This window comes from Oryctolagus cuniculus, chromosome 16 (assembly GCF_051225735.1).
Source record: "Oryctolagus cuniculus isolate XC-2025 breed Fujian yellow rabbit chromosome 16, ASM5122573v1, whole genome shotgun sequence".
NCBI lineage: Eukaryota > Metazoa > Chordata > Mammalia > Lagomorpha > Leporidae > Oryctolagus > Oryctolagus cuniculus.
The window spans coordinates 80,438,731-80,455,474 of record NC_142882.1 but is presented as its reverse complement, the minus strand read 5'-3'; the positions used below and the strand labels follow the sequence as shown (position 1 = coordinate 80,455,474).

General features: G+C 40.7%; 1 long non-coding RNA gene and 1 pseudogene across 5 annotated transcripts in view; both read right to left on the bottom strand.

Annotated features, from left to right (window-relative positions):
- The window catches only part of LOC149121844 (uncharacterized), a 243,571-nt gene that overhangs the window by 206,599 nt on the left and 20,228 nt on the right, over positions 1–16,744 (bottom strand). The gene's annotated exons all lie outside the window — the stretch shown is intronic.
- Positions 1,673–2,927, bottom strand: LOC149121845 (centromere protein H pseudogene; annotated as a pseudogene).

Genomic DNA, 16,744 nt, shown 5'->3' with positions numbered 1-16,744 from the left:
TCCAAATTTTGGCTATTGTGAACAATAAACATGGTGGAGCAGGTATCTTGTTGATAACATGTTCACGTCTTTTGGGTATATACACAGTAGTGGGATTGCAGATCATATTGCAAGTCTATTTCTAGAGGGTTTTTTGTAAAGATTTATTTATTTATTTGAATGTCAGAGTTTGCAGAGAGATCTTTCATCACTGGTTCACTCCCCAGATGGCCACAAAGGTCAGGCCAAAGCCAGGAGCCAGGAGCTTCATCTGGGTCTCCCACATGGGTAGCAGGAGCCCAAACACATGGGCCATCTTCCACTGCTTTCCCAGACCATGAGAAGGGAGCTGGATCAGAAGTTGAGCAGCAGACACAAACTGTTGCCCATATGGGATGCTGGCATTGCAGGAGGTGGCTTTACCTGCTATGTCACAATACCTACCCCTACTTCTAGTTTTTTAAGAAATCTCCATACTGTTTTCCACAGCAGCTGCACTAATTCATATTCCGTCAGCAGTGCATAAGAGTTCCCCTTTCTCTATATTTTGGATTTTGGCCATTCTGACAGAGGTGAGGTGATATCTCATTGTGGTTTTGACTTGCATTTCCCTAATGGCGTGATGTTGAGCATTTTCTCATGTAATTGTTGACTATTTGTATTTCTTCTTTTTGAGAAGTTTCTGTTAAGGTCCTTTGCCCATGTCTTCACTGGATTGGTTTTTGTTGTTGAGTGTTTTACGTTGCTTATATATTCTGGATGCTAATCCTTTGTCAAACAGGTAGCTCACAAATATTTTTTCCCACTCTGTTGAATGCCTCTTCATTTCCTTTGCTGTGCAGAAGCTTCTGAGTTTGCTATAATCCCATTTTTCTAGTTTTGCTTTGTTGCTGGTGTTTTAGGGGTCTTGTTGAAGAAATCATCCCCTACACAAACGTCTTAATGTTTCCCTACATTTTCTTCAAGCAACTCACAGTCTCAGACCTTAAATTTAGGCCTTTGATACATCTTTTTTTTTTTATTAAGAGTGACATTTGGGGCCGGCGCTGTAGCGCAGCGGGTTAACGCCCTGGCCTGAGGCGCCCACATCCCATATGGACGCTGGTTCTAGTCCCGGCTTCTCCTCTTCCTATCCAGCTCTCTGCTATGGCCTGGGAAATCTCTCTGTAACTCTTTCAAATAAATAAAATAAATCTTTTTTTGAAAAAAGTAACATTTAGGCCGGCGCCGCGGCTCACTAGGCTAATCCTCCGCCTTGCGGCGCTGGCACACCGGGTTCTAGTCCCAGTCGGGGCACCAGATTCTGTCCCAGTTGCCCCTCTTCCAGGACAGCTCTCTGCTGTGGCCCGGGAGTGCAGTGGAGGATGGCCCAAGTGCTTGGGACCTGCACCCACATGGGAGACCAGGATAAGTACCTGGCTTCGGATCAGCGCGGTGTGCCAGCCGCAGCGGCCATTGGGGGGTGAAGCAACTGCAAAGGAAGACCTTTCTCTCTGTCTCTCTCTCTCACTGTCCACTCTGCCTGTAAAAAAAAAAAAAAAAAAAAAAAAAAAAAAAAAAAAAAGTAACATTTATTCCTTTTATTTCTTAACTTATAAAAGTAATACATACTAAATACAGAAAGAGAAAAAGAGTAACTTGCAATCCTACTACAAATAATTACTAGAAACTGCTAACAGGGGCTGCTGCTGTGGCGCAGTGAGTTAAAGCCCTGGCCTGCAGTGCCAGCATTCCATATGGGCACCAGTTCTAGTCCCAGCTGCTCCGCTCGGCTGTCGTGGCCATCTGGGGAGTGGACCAATTGCTGGAAGACTCTCTGTCTCTGTCTCTCTCTGTAACTCTGTCTTTCAAATAAATAAAATAAATCTTAAAAAAAAAAAAAGAAAGAAACTGCTAACAGATTGGATATACTTTTCTAATACTTTGGTGTGACAAATGCACAAATGTATTCATAATAAGAATTAAGACTGGCCAGGAATGTTATAGAAAATGTTCATGTTCAATGCAAAGTTGGACCAAACATCTTCCTTTCAAGGATAAGATTTCAGGGTTCTTTTATAGTATATCAGTCACTTTAATTGTAATATTTAAAATAAGATTTCATATTATTGACTCAAGCTAAAAAAAAACTGCAATATTAGAATAGTTCCAAGAACTCAGTTCTCTTGAAATCTAGTATTTAAATGACACATCAAAGGCAAAAGCAAAAATGCCACAGGAGAATTCTCATTAGATCCTGGTGAGATTCTTCTCAAGTTGCAGAACAATTTCTTTCAAAGCAGAATCCTCTGCCCAGTTAGCTTTGCTCCCCGAATGAGGTTCTGGAACACAAGCTGAACGACTGCAGTGTGTTTATCTCCATCTGTAGGTTTGTCGTATGGTCTGTATCTTGTTGGAATTTTCAATACTGTCCAAATCTTCTTTCTGTTTGTTCTTTACAGTCTGCATTTCTAAAAGCTTACTTTCTGAAGCTTTTTCGAAATCCAATCTCTTCTCTTTGATATCAAGCCATTTTCCCCTCTAAATTTTGAGATTCCTCCCGTGATCTTATTATTTATTTAGCTTTAATACTTGTGTCATGTTATCCATGAGTTCACTATTCTTGGCATCAATTCTCTCCAGGTTATTTTGAAGTGCAGTTGAACGCTGTATCCTGTTTAATGCAATACTTTTCATTTCATAAGCAATTTCTACCTCTTTGATTTCATCCTCCAGGTCTTCAGTTTTATCCTCGATTTGGTTTTCTTGTATGATTTGTTCTGGAGTTTGCCCTTCACTTGCATCAACCATCGATTCACATTCCATGGGCTGTTGTTTTATCTGTGCTCACAGCCTGAGCAGTAGGGTTTCGCAGTCCTCGCTGCGTGCCGCAGGAGCCCACCTGTGCTGCCTTCCCCTCCCAAGATGGCAGGTTCGGTGGCCGCCCGCTTCTCTGGCTGCGACTCCATTGCCAGAGGCAGCCTAGGCACAGCCTTGATCCATCTTGATTTTTTTTTTTATATGGAGAGAGGTATGGATCTAATTTCAATCTTCCACATACATATATCCAGTTTTGCCAGCACCATTTATTGAAGAGATTATCCTTACTCCACTGTATAGTCTGAGCGCATTTGTCAAAAAATCAGTTGGCTATATGTATTTGGATGAATTTCTGGGCTCTCTGTTCTGCTTCATTGATTGATCTATGTGTTAGTTTTTATGCCAGTGCCAAGCTGTTTTAATTACTATAGCTTTGTGGTATGCTTTGAAGTCAGGTATGATGATGCCTCCAGCTTGACTTTTCTTGTTCAGGATAGCCTTGGCTATTGTGGGTCTTTTGTGATTTCATATAAATTTTAGGGTTGTTTTTTCTAATTCTGTAAAGAATGCCATAGGTATTTTGATAAGGATTGCATTGAATCTGTAGATTACTTTAGGCAGTAAAGACAATTTAATGATACTGGCTCTTTCAATCCATAAGAAGGAATGTCTTCCCATTTTTTGTGTGTCCTTGATGACTTCTTTCATCAGTGCTTGATAATTCTCATTAAAGATATCTTTCACTTTTTTAGTTAAATTTATTCCTAAATATTTTATTTTTGTGGCTATTGTGTATGAAATTTCAGAAAGATTTTTTCCTAAGATTCTTTGATGAATTGGAATTGCAATGAATAAAATTAGAAACATGAGCAGATGTCTATCTAAAAGTTGATGAGTGATCACATCCTGAATGACATGTGAAAAGGACGGTCTTCCAGAAATGAAGTGCACAGCTTTTAATTGGTTTCCAAGCAGATTCACAATGATTGTTTTCAAACAAAATTTATGCTTTCTTCCCCTTTAAGTTTGTTTCTCCTACATTTGAAGTTGGTGTTATGAGGTAAACTTGACAGCTTCAAGTATGGGATTTAGCTTCATACTTACTTAGTAATTAAGGGTAATATTAAAAAAAAACAGGGCTTTTTATATATGAGCTGATTATATTTTCCATCTTCTGTTCTCACTGGCAGGAATCAGAGGCATGAACACCCTGGCTAAAGCAACGTGCAGAGGCTGGGGACACATTGCATGATGGAAGCAAGACATTCTTGTGCACAAGTGTCAAAATCATTTACCCCCAAATGCCAGATGAACACATCTAGGGAACTGGAGGGACCTACACCCTGCAGCCCAGAAATATAATAAGTAGCTTGCCGAATTTTAAACCAGTATTGACCTCCATCCAAATTCATTAAGCATACTATTTTCTGTCAAGAAAAAAGTCACTTTCTTTCCCTTCACTCATTTAAACTAACAGGTACCATACCTGATGCAGACCAGATTTCAAAAGCATCTAAATCTGTAAAGTAATTCATCATCAATATGACTGGTGTAATGTTGCTCTAAAAGGGGCATCCTGGTATTCGTAAAATGCATGTTCCCACAAAGTTTAAAGTAACTACTGAACTGCAATAAGTTGTATGGAGTCTTCAATGTACAGAGCAAAGGAGATTGAACTACTGAAATAAGAGTCGTGTACAACACTGTACACTTAGTGGAGGCTTGACGAGAAGTGTCGGCGCTTGATGAGGTTGACCACAGCTGGAGTGGTATAAAAAACTCAGACAAACAGAAGGAAGGAATCTCTCTGCTGGAAGGACACACCTCCCTGTCCACATCTCACAGCCTGAGCCTGCTAACAGGAGGACTCATAAAAGAAACTCCATCTTTCCCAGCAATGATTTATATTTTCCAGAACAAGACAACCAATACTAAGATCAATGGAACGCTTTTGCCTGAACAACCATAAGACATGTAATTTAGTGCTAAGAATGCTGTTTAATGACAACCAGAAGTCTGTTATTTTTCAAATTTAAAAGTTAAGAGATGGGGCCAGCGCTGTGGCGCAGCGGGTTAACACCCTGGCCTGAGGCGCCAACACCCCATGTAGGCACTGGTTCAAGACTCGGCTGCTCCACTTCCAATCCAGCTCTCTGCTATGACCTGGGAAAGCAGTAGAAGATGGCCCAAGTCCTTGGGCCCCTGCGCCCACATGGGCGACCCAGAAGATGCTCCTGGCTCCTGGCTTCAAATCAGCACAGCTCTGGCCATTGTGGCCAACTGGGGAGTGAACCAGCGGATGGAGGACCCCCCCCTCCTTTCTGCTTCTCCTCTCTCTGTGTAACTCTGCCTTTCAAATAAATAAATAAATCTTAAAAAAAAAAAAAAGTTAAGAGAGGGACCAGTGTTGTGGTACAGTGGGTTAAGCTGCCACAACAATGGCATCCCCCATGAGCACCAGTTCACATCCCAGCTACTTCCAATCCAGCTCCCTGCTAATGCACCTGGGAAAGCAATAGAAGATGGCCCAAGTACTTGGGTCCCTGCCACCCAACATGAGAGACACAGATGGAGTTCCAGCCTCCTGGCTTCAGCCTGTGCCAGCCCTGGCTGTTGTGGCCATTTGGGAAGTGAAACAGTGGCTAGAAGACTTCTCTCTTTGTCTCTGTGCCTTCCCGCAACCCCCTATGCCTTTCAAATAAATAAATATCTTTCAAAAAAAGTTAAGGGACAGAGAATCACTTTGTCTTTTTATTTTTTATTTATTTGAGAGGTAGAGAAATAACAAGATTGATAGAGCTAGATAGATAATGAGAGGTAGATAATGAGACTAATAGATAATGAGAGGTAGATAATGAGAACTTTCATCTACCAGTTCACTCCCCCAAATGCCCTAAAACAGCCAGAGCTTGCTGGGGCCAGAGCCAGGAGCCAGAAACACTAAGGTTCCCACATACAAGACATGGATCTTATTACTTGAGCCATCACTACTGCCTCACAGAGTCTGCATTGGCAGAAAGCAAGAGCTAGGAGCCAAAGTTGAGACTTAAACCTAAGTACTTCAATATATGATGTGGGCATCCTAACCATGAGGTTAAATGCCACATAATTTTAATTAGTATATTATTTTTATCTCGTATCTTCTAAAAAATGTTGGTATAGTATATGAAAAGTAAAATCACAGAGTTGGAGAGATAGATCAATTCCCACACGGCAAAGAATCGCAGTCAGTATTCAAAGATGATCACCTCTGTGAGTGAGATCTTGGTGGAAAGAAGGGGCCATCAAAGAAGGAGGTACCTTTCTCTGAAGGGAGGAGAGAACTTCCACTTTGCTTATGGCCCTGTCTAAATAAAATTGGAGTTTGTGAACTCAAGAGGCTTCCATAGCCTTGGCAGCTCATGACAAGAGCCTTGGGTGATCACTTATGTCATAAATAAGAGTGTCAATTGTTCAATCAACAACAGGAGTCACTGTGCACTTGCTCCCCATGTAGGACCTCTGTCCTTAATGTGTTGTACTATGAGAATTAATGGTAAAACTAGTCTTCAAACAGTACTCTATACTTTGTGTGTCTGTGTGGGTGCAAACTGTTGAAATCTTTATTTAGTATAGAGTTGATCTTCTGTATATAAAGATAATTACAAATGAATCTTAATGAAGAATGGGATGGGAGAGGGAGTAGGAGATGGGATGGTTTGTGGGTCAGGGGGGTGGTTATAGGGGAGAGGAACTGCTATAATCCAAAAATTGTACTTTCAAAATTTATATTTATTAAATAAAAGTTTTCTATTAAAAAAAAAAAGATGATCACACAGCTCAAAAAAGAATTTGTGGTATCACAAATTCATCCATGCGCAGGAATTCACCTAATTCTTTCTTTAAAATTTTTTTTGAAAGGTGGAGCTACAGAGAGAGGAGGAGAGATAGAAAGAGATATTCCACCTGCTGATTGACTCAACAGGCCACAACGGCCAGGTCTTGGCCAGGCTGAAGCCAGGAGCCTGAAACTCCACCCAGGTCAAGTTAGACATCAGTTGCTTCATAGCTCATGTAGTTACTATATATTTTTTAAAAAAAGAAAGGAATATGCACCTATTGCTCATCTGTATTCATAGTAATGATGGTGGTGGTGGTGGTGGCAGCAGTAGCAGTTAACATATGTTGAGTGCATATTCTATATGACGAGCAAGCACCATTCTAAGAGTGTTTTCCTCTAATTCTTACAAGTATCCAATGATGCAGGTTCAATTTTTATCTCCTTTCCATATGAGGAAACTGAACCAACCTTCCCAATAAATAAGTGCTTTCTATTTCAATGGTTTCTGCTCTTGGTGTTTTATTTTGTTTGCTTATTAATTATAGCTTAGCTTAAAATGTATTCTAGTATTCATTATGATTTTTTCTTTGACTCAATATTTAGTAATAAGTGTACTTTTTTTTTTTTTTTTACAGGCAGAGTGGACAGTGAGAGAGAGACAGAGAGAAAGGTCTTCCTTTGCCGTTGGTTCACCCTCCAATGGCCGCTGCGGCCGGCGCGCTGCAGCCGGCACACTGCGCTGATCCGATGGCAGGAGCCAGGTGCTTCTCCTGGTCTCCCATGGGGTGCAGGGCCCAAGCACTTGGGCCATCCTCCACTGCACTCCCGGGTCACAGCAGAGAGCTGGCCTGGAAGAGGGGCAACCGGGACAGAATCCGGTGCCCCGACTGGGACTAGAACCTGGTGTGCCAGCGCCACAAGGCGGAGGATTAGCCTAGTGAGCCGCGGCGCCGGCCAGAAGTGTACTTCTTAAGGTCTAAACATTTGAATATTTTCCAGTTATCTTTCTATTATTGAATTCTAGTTGAATTCTACTATAGTGGAAAAGCATTGTCTAGGATTTCAATCCTGTGAAATTTGTTGAGAGTTACTGTATGTTTCAGCACGTGTTCCTACTTTTGTAAATACTCCATGAGCATCTGAAAAGAATGGGCATTCTGCAGTTGTGTGCAGTGCTTCGTGAATGTGAACTACATTAGGTTGTTCAATGGTGTTCAAATCTTCAATATTGATGTTAGCCATCTGAGCCATTTAAGAGTGCCTTACCAATCACTGGAAGAGAATATTAAAATCTATTTGTCTGTTTAATCTTGTTAGGTTTATGTATTTTAAAGCTATCTTAAGTGTTAATTGAAACTTCCTATTAAATTGGTCCTCTCAACATTAATAAGTGTCCTTTTTGTCTGTTTTTTAAAAGTATTTATTTATTTATTTGAAAGATGGAGATATATAAAGAGAAGGGAGTGGGCAGAGAGAGAGACAGAGAGAGAGAGAGAGAAATATCTTCCATCCACTGGTTTACTCCCCATATTGCTGCAATAGCCAGAGCTGAGCTGATCCGAAGCCAGGAGCCAGGAGCTTCCTCTGGGTCTCCCATGGGGGTGCAGGGGCCCAAGCACTTGGGCCATCTTCTACTGCTTTCCCAGGCCACAGAAGAGAGCTAGATAGGATGAGGAGCAGCCAGGACTAGAACCAGCACCCATATGGAATGCTGGTGTTTCAGGCCAGGGCTTTAACCCACTGCGCCATAGCGCCGGCCCCCGTCTGTTGAAATTTTTTAGTGAAATCTTAAAATGAATTCCTGCTATCACCTTAAAGACATCATTCCATTATCTTTCAGCTTTCATAGTTTCTTTTGAAACTATTAGTGTTGTTCTTTTAAAGGGAATGTATCTTTTTCATCTGGTTTCTTTTAAGATCTTCTCTTTATCTTGGTTCTAAGAAGCTTTATTGCTGATGAGTATTGGTAGTTGGTATTGTGATTCTCCTGCATGGGGTTGATTGAACATGTGTAAACTTACTTTTTCATGAATTTTTACAAATTCTCATTATCTTTTTAATACTGCTGTGATCCATTCACTCATCTCTCCTTCTGGAACACCAGTTCATGCATGTGACTGTCTCCTACATGCACCTTATCTTCTTTTCTGTTCTTCCTATTCCATTTTCTCTCCATGCTTCAATCTGAATGATTTATTTAAACATTTCAGTGTGTTTGATGTCACTTATTTTATATTAAACCCATCCAAAAACTACTTTATTTCAGGTACTGCATTTTTTTTTTAATTTTAGCTCTTGGATGGCCATTTTCTTTTGTATAATTTCCTACTTCTGCAATCTTCATTTAAGTCCATTTTTTCCTTGTCCATCTTTTCCAGTATTTTCTATAATACCAAAGTTTTCTTTGGTATTATAGAAAAGTGTCTATCATTTACAGATAAGTTTCTCAGTCCTATTAAATGTCTCATTGGGAAAGTATTTATGTGTTGTAGGCTCTTTAGAATTCAAGTCCATCATGCCAACACCAATCATCAAAAGCTCCACAGAATTTTCTCTCCCATTAGAGGCCCTCTGCCTAGACTGGCCTAATCTTCAGCCAAAAGCCTACAACCCATAACATAAGACTAAGAAAATGCTCTCCTGGGGGTTGGGGGTGGGGTGCAGTCAGTGATCTCAACCTCAGAAGAACTCTTCCCTACATAGAATTTTAGTTTACCTAGTCTTCTTTGCTTTGATGAATCTCAGGTATTTTCTTTAAAAAAAAAAAAAAAAGATTTGTTATGTATTTGAAAGGCAGAGATATAGAGGAAGGGGGAGGAAGAGGAGCAAGAGGAGGAGGAGAAGGGCGAAGGAGGGGAAGGAGGAGGAGGGGGAGGAGTGATCTTCCATCCACTGGTTTACTCCCCAAATGGCTACAACAGTCAGGAATGGGCCAGGCCAATGCCAGGAGCCAGGAGCTTCTTCTGGGTATCCCACATGAGTGCACAGGCCCAAGTACTTGGGCCAACTTCCACTGCTTTCCCAGTCACATTAGCAGTGAGCTGGACTGGAAGTGGTGCAGCCAGGATTCGAACTGGAGCCCATAAGGGATGCCAACACTGCAGGAGGATATTAAATCTTCTACAACACAGCACCGTAGGCTCTGCTGTTTTCAAAAATATGATTACTTGTTCTGGAAATGGGGGCCCAAGCATTTTTACTTCTTAACTCTATCCAAGAAATTCAGATGCAGTGAGAGTTTGAAACTACTAGTCTCCAATATAGAAAAAAATAGAAAAATTGCACTGACAATGTGGGCTTGCGTCAAATGATAGACAATCTTGAATGCTAAGCTGAAGAGTAAGTACTTTACTGAATGTGTAATATAAAGTCATTAAATTAAGTCAAACAATGAACTTAGTGGCAATGTGCCATACTATTTAGAGGAAGATAAACTAGAACTGGAGAAACCAATTACTCAAAGATGACCACTGAAAGACAAAGTGGGGCCGGTGCTGTGGCGTAGCAGGTAAAGTCACCATCTGCAGTGCTGGCATCCCATATGGACGCCAGTTCAAGTCCTGGCTGCTCCACTTTTGATCTAACTCTCTGATGTGGCCTGGGAAAGCAGTAGAAGATGGCCCAAGTCCTTGGGCCCCTGCATTCACATGGGAGTCCCACAGGAAGCTCCTGGCTCCTGGCTTCAGCTCAGCTCAGCTTTGACCATTGCAGCCAATTGAGGAGTGATCTCTCTCCCTCTCCCTCCCTCTCCCTCCCTCTCTCTCTCTCTCTCTATCTCTCTCTCTCTTCTACTCCTCTCTCTGTGTAAATCTGACCTTCAAATAAATAAATACACTTTTCTTTAAAAAAAAAAAAAGACAAAGAAAGAATTCAAACTTGGGGGTGGGAGTTGGAAGAATCACATAGGAATAAAAAGAAGGGAGGAGGTTAAATAAATGTTCCTAAGCATGAATACATAAGATTGAAGTGGGGAAACAAGAGAAGCCAAGGCCAGTAAATAATTTAACTGTTCAGCTACTAACAAAAGTGGGATGTTAAGAGGAAAAGCTAGGATTAAAATGGAGGAAGAAATACTTTATATCATATCTCAGAAGCTTGGGCAGTTAGGTGGAAATACTCATAGTATAGCTGGAAGTTTCAGAGGGATTGGAGATAAAAAAAATACAGGTCTGAGAGATATTCACTAGAAAGACTAAAAATATGATTAAAGTGGGATTTAAGAATGGAAAAGAGAGTCCAAAGAGGTTCTTCTCATTCTACTTGGCTCTTCACCCCACCAAATAGTCCACACTCTGTCCCAAAACACTAGCTAGTGATACAGTCAGACAGGAGCAGGTTTAGGAAAGAGCAAATCTCTATGTTGTGACTTCAAGACAAAAGTGAAGGAATAAGGTAAGGGATACAGAGCACCCCAAGTGGTGAAACAGGAACCAGCAGATAGATGATTGCTCTCTCTCGCTCTCGTTCTCGCTCTTGCTCTCGCTCTCATTCTCCCCCATGCACACTCTCTCACCCATGCACACTTTCACTTTCTCTATCAGTCTGTCTTTCAAATAAATAAATAAACTCTCAAAAATTATATATTCTGGACCCCGAGGGCCACCCAACTGACGTGGTCTTATCTAGGTTAATATATATAAAACATATAATAGAATGTTCATAATTTGAGCTAGCTGAGATTGTCCACATGTTTCAAATAGTTTTTTTCTCATAGAAGTCTAACTTCTTAGAAGTGAAACATGAGTCTTAGAAGTGAGAGTTATTTTCTTGTTTTTCATCCTTTCTAAGTTTTATATAATCAGTGCACGTTATTTTTTTAATTAGAAAAATCTACACCTCTTTATGCTCACTTCCCTTCCCACTATGAACTACTCTTCTAAAAAGTTATTTTTTTATTTTAAATAGAATATCTGGTGAATGTCACTGCCTAAAACCAGGGTACCAGTAGGGAATTCAGCAATAAGAATAACAGTTCTGTTTAATACAATCCAGAAACAGACATGATCAGGAAAATGGACAAAACATTTCAGAACTGGAGAGAAACTGTTACTGGGTAGTAAAATATTTCAGCTAATTATCTTTTCTCATCTCTAAAGAATAGTTTCATGTATGACATTAACATTATAGCACAAGAGGGCCAGCGCCGTGGCTCACTTGGTTAATCCTCCGCCTGTGGCGCTAAGCATCCCATATGGCCACTGGGTTCTAGTCCCAGTTGCTCCTCTTCCACTGCAGCTCTCTGTTGTGGCCCGGGAGTGTAGAGGAGGATGGCCCAAGTCCTTGGGCCCTGCACCCACATGGGAGACCAGGAGGAAGCACCTGGCTCCTGGCTTCGGATTGGCGCAGCGCCAGCTGTGGCGGCCATTTAGGGAGTGAACCAACGGAAGGAAGACCTTTCTCTCTGTCTCTCTCTCTCACTGTCTAACTCTATCTGTCAAATAAATAAATTTTAAAAAAAGATTAAAAAAATTATAGCACAAGAAACAACCTCTGGAGATCATCTTCTTTTAAGCAATTGAACATCTAAGTCATCCAGGATTAAAAATTGTCTAAGTTTGGGGCCAGCACTGTAGCATAGTGGGTAAAGCCACTGTCTACAGTGCTGGCATCCCATATGGGTGCTGGTTCGAGTCCTGGATACTCTACTTCTGATCCAGTTTTCTGCTATAGCCTGGGAAAGCAGTAGAAAATGGTCCAAGTCCTTGGGCCCCTACACTTATGGGCAGACCCAGGAGAAGCTCCTGGCTCCTGGCTTCAAATCTGCCCATCTCCAGCCATTAAGGCCATTTGGGGAATGAACCAGAGGACAGAAGACCTCTCTCTCTGTCTCTGTCTCTGCCTCTCTGTAACTCTGCCTATCAAATAAATAAATCTTAAAAAATTAAATCCAATACATTAAAAAAGTTATCTAAGCTCTTAAAGATCTCTATAACCATCCAATATTTTGAAGTTATGATAGTGATGAATTCCATATCACATATTTGATTGCAAGATAGATAACTACAACACTTAAGCTATGTCTAAAATCATATCTACGACAGAGAGATGCCTGGCTGAAAAGGCAAAAGCATGTCCAAATAGTATCACATGCAAGATTCCGAGAAAGCTTGATTTAGAAGCATAGTAGAAAGGAAATCTCTTAGTACAAGATCCTACCTAAAGGATATCTGCAAGTGTCCAGATTCCCAAGATGAAGTAAAATGTAAAAATGAACAGTCTTTTGGGATATTCAGTTATTGCCAAGTGGAGAGGAGGCCAGTTGCTTTTTACAACTCAAGGGAAGTCACTCTCCTCCGAACAGACCTATCTTCAAAGAGCAAATACACATCATCAAAGGAAATACACAAGCTCCTTACTCATTTCTTTCTAGTTTGGAAGAAAACTATCAACTGTAAGGATACACTTGATTACCAAATTCCCATTCCCATGGAGTAAAGCCAAATAATGAGTCCTCACCACATGCGTGGGCTGATCAGCCATCACTTGAAAGCTTAAGGACAGAATTGGCAAAAGCTTGCATCCAAAATGGCACTGCTTGCTCTCCCTTGGGAATTGAAGTTGAGCTCTACATCTGGCAAAGGGAAATGGTGACCCAGCTTTAAACAACAGAGCCACATTTCAAAGTCATTCATAATTTAAAGCTGGAAAATTTACCTCTGTTCATAAGTTGCAATTAACTGGCTACATAATAATGGCTGCATAAGAGCAAAGCCATTTGACTGTTATCCTTTCATTATTAATTAAGGATTAAGATTACTGTGACACATCATTTTGTGTTCCCCAACAGTTCTGATGAAATCACCATTACTTTTATGGACTATATTAAATAGATGAGAGGTCCTTAGAAAACTTTCTAAGTTTAGTTTGTGACTGACATGTGGTTCTTTAGAGCGCTGCCCTCTAAAGACCGAATAATGTGGCCAGAGCCGCGGCTCACTAGGCTAATCCTCCACCTGCGGCGCCAGTACTCTGGGTTCTAGTCCCTGTCGGGGTGCCGGATTCTGTCCTGGTTGCTCCTCTTCCAGTCCAGCTCTCTGCTGTGGCCCAGGAAGGTAGTGGAGGATGGCCCAAGTGCTTGGGCCCTGCACCCACATGGGAGACCAGGAGGAAGCACCCGGCTCCTGGCTTCGGATCGGCACAGCGCCGGCCATAGCAGCCATTTGGGGAGTGAACCAACGGAAGGAAGACCTTTCTCTCTGTCTTTCTCACTGTCTAACTCTGCCTGTCAAAAAAAAAAAAAAAAATAATGAATCATGTCCTCACATGCACTTGCTTTCATTAATGAGCATTAATTAAATGTTTATCAATGCTAATAATTAATCAGTTTTTTCCTTGAGCACTGTAGATTATGAATGTCATAGATTCTTTTTTATAGAAAGCTTTTATTTAATAAACATGAATTTCATAAGTACAACTTTTGGATTATAGCAGTTTTTCCCTCCATATCTAACCTCCCACCCCCAAACCATCCCATCTCCTACTCCCTCTCCTATCCCATTCTTCATTAAGATTCATTTGTAATTATCTTTATATACAGAAGATCAACTCTATACTAAGTAAAGATTTCAACAGTTTGCACCCACACAGACACACAAAGTATAGAGTACTGTTTGAAGACTAGTTTTACCATTAATTCTCATAGTACAACACATTAAGGATAGAGGTCCTACATGGGGAGCAAGTGCACAGTGACTCCTGTTGTTGATTTAACAATTGACACTCTTCTTTATGGAATGTCATAGATTCTATAATGGTTTACAAAGTACACATTAGCACAACCAATTATAGCAGTTATGATTTCATTATTTAGGCACCATTTGGAAAAAGACAGAAAGATATTCAGCTATTAAAAAGGGTCCTTTAGCTTATATTTTTATTTTTTCAGCAAGCACCTAGATCTTTCCTATTTTTGCATTCGCACGATGGAGAATACAGAGGTGCCCTTCAGAGTGTCGGTAATGTCATTATCATTTCTCAGCACGTTCAAAGGACCAGTTCTAAGGCTTTCTCTCCAGACTGTTGAGAGACTGGCCTATTTTCAATCCAAGAATGTATAATGATAGGAGTTACATGGAACTACCTTATCTAACATCCCTAATAATATACCACAAACTATTTAGCTAAGATTTGCTGACTTGTCTCTCTGACAAACTCAAAATTCAAGTCACCAAAACAGTCCCATGCTTTTGATTCAATGCAGTACTCAACACCCCCAGGTGTAACATATGACCAGACTTTCCTACCGTATTTAATATAATCATGCTTAACCTCATTTGTGGCTGCCAATCGGGACAGGGGCAGGCAGGAGCCTGTGAAGGATCTTACGTGAACTCTCAGCCATGCTCCCCATAAGTCCTCTCTTATTTAGATAGCTGTGCAGATGGACATATCATAAAATGTGCTCACAATCTGAAAATGTGCCAAAAGGAACAAGCAAGTCCTGACTTTGGTTTGAGTCAACAGTAGGAATGTGGATGTGATCCAGGCCAGTGCAGTGCTGAGCAGAGTGGAGAGACATTTAATGATTCATCCAACTAGTTGGCTTTCAGCACAGTTGGAAAGGCACCGGCCCCTGGCACACTTGAACAGGTTTATCCCTCTAGCATTTCAGGCACTAAAACCAAAAGCATGGAGCAGGAATTAGGCAAGTAAAAAAAGATGATCGTGGTGTTATTTGGGCACTACCTTGTTGTCTCCCCTGAGGTTAGAGAAATCGTTTCCTTGAACTAGATAGGCTCATCTTTTTAAATTATATCAAGGATAAGATATTACTTTTGTTGGAGTCAAGTGAAACTCCTTTCAACAAATCTTCATGTCAAAACTTTCTAAATTCCATCCCAGGGCTTCATTTTGAAATTGGAAAAGAGCCCTTTGTATAAAAATGGTTTAAAATGAATTACCATCCAGTAAAAATATTTGCTTTTTTCTGAGCATTTTATCAGCCATGGAAGCATGAAGAAATGGCTGGAGAGCCTCAAACCATAAACACACACAAAGAGAGAGAGAGACAGGAAGGGAGGGAGAGAGAGAGTAGCCCCTTTCAGACCACCCCCAAATAAACATATAATCCTAAACAAAAGTCCTGGACTGGTTATGCACACAGAGTGACAATAAATCACCCTGTACCCACGAGTTGTCTGACAGCCTCCTCAAGCATGTCTACATAGGATTCTGAAGTCCTAACATCTTCCTTTTTCTTCCTTCTTTCCTCTCTCCATCTTACCTTTCTCAAAAGTTTGAAACACAAAACTCTAACCAATTCCTTTCCAATTTCATGCTATAAAGATGTAAGCATTTGCTGTTGTCTTTGTAATGAATTAGTTAATAATATCTGCATTCATCTTTTTCTGGAAAAAATATGTAAGCACTAGTACAGAAAGAAAAATTAGTTTAATTTTTTTAGTGACTATATCCTAAACTTCAATGAACATCTTTTCCCATCCTTTTTTTCTTAGTATTTAACCATGAAGAGCAAGATGTAACACAATATTACCAATTCTGTGACTAATAAAATGTCACATAGTGACTCAGAGGTTGCAAGTTGAAGATAAAGGACAAAAGAACAAGGTCATCATGACTGTATTAACCCCCAGTGTTTCAGAGCGACACCACGGCTCTAAATACGCTTCACAGATTATCTCTTTTGGTAGCCTTGCTTGGTCCCAGTTCCCTGGCATAATGGAGTTCTGTGTTCCTATAGCACTTTACTTGTGCCATATATCATTTTAGAAGCAGGCACTTCATACAGCGGTTAAGACATCCCTTGGGGTGCCCACATCCTGTATGGGAGAGCCTGGATTTGAGTCCAGGCTCCACTCCCAATTCTAGCTAGCTTCCTGCTAATGCACACCCAGGGAGGCAGCTAGTAATGGCTCAAGTAATTGGGTCCCTGTCACCTGTACAGGAGACCTAGATTGACTTGGCTTTGACCTGACTCAGCCACAGCTGTTGCAGGCATTTTAGGAGTGAACTAGTGAATGGGATCTCTCTCTCTCTCTCTCTTTCATAAAATAATTAAATAAATCAATAAAATTCTTTTTTAAGATTTATTTTTTATTCATTTAAAAGAGTTACAGAGAGAAGAGGAGAGACAGAGAGAGAGATATTCCATTTGCTGGTTTATTCCCCAAATGGCCACAATGGCTG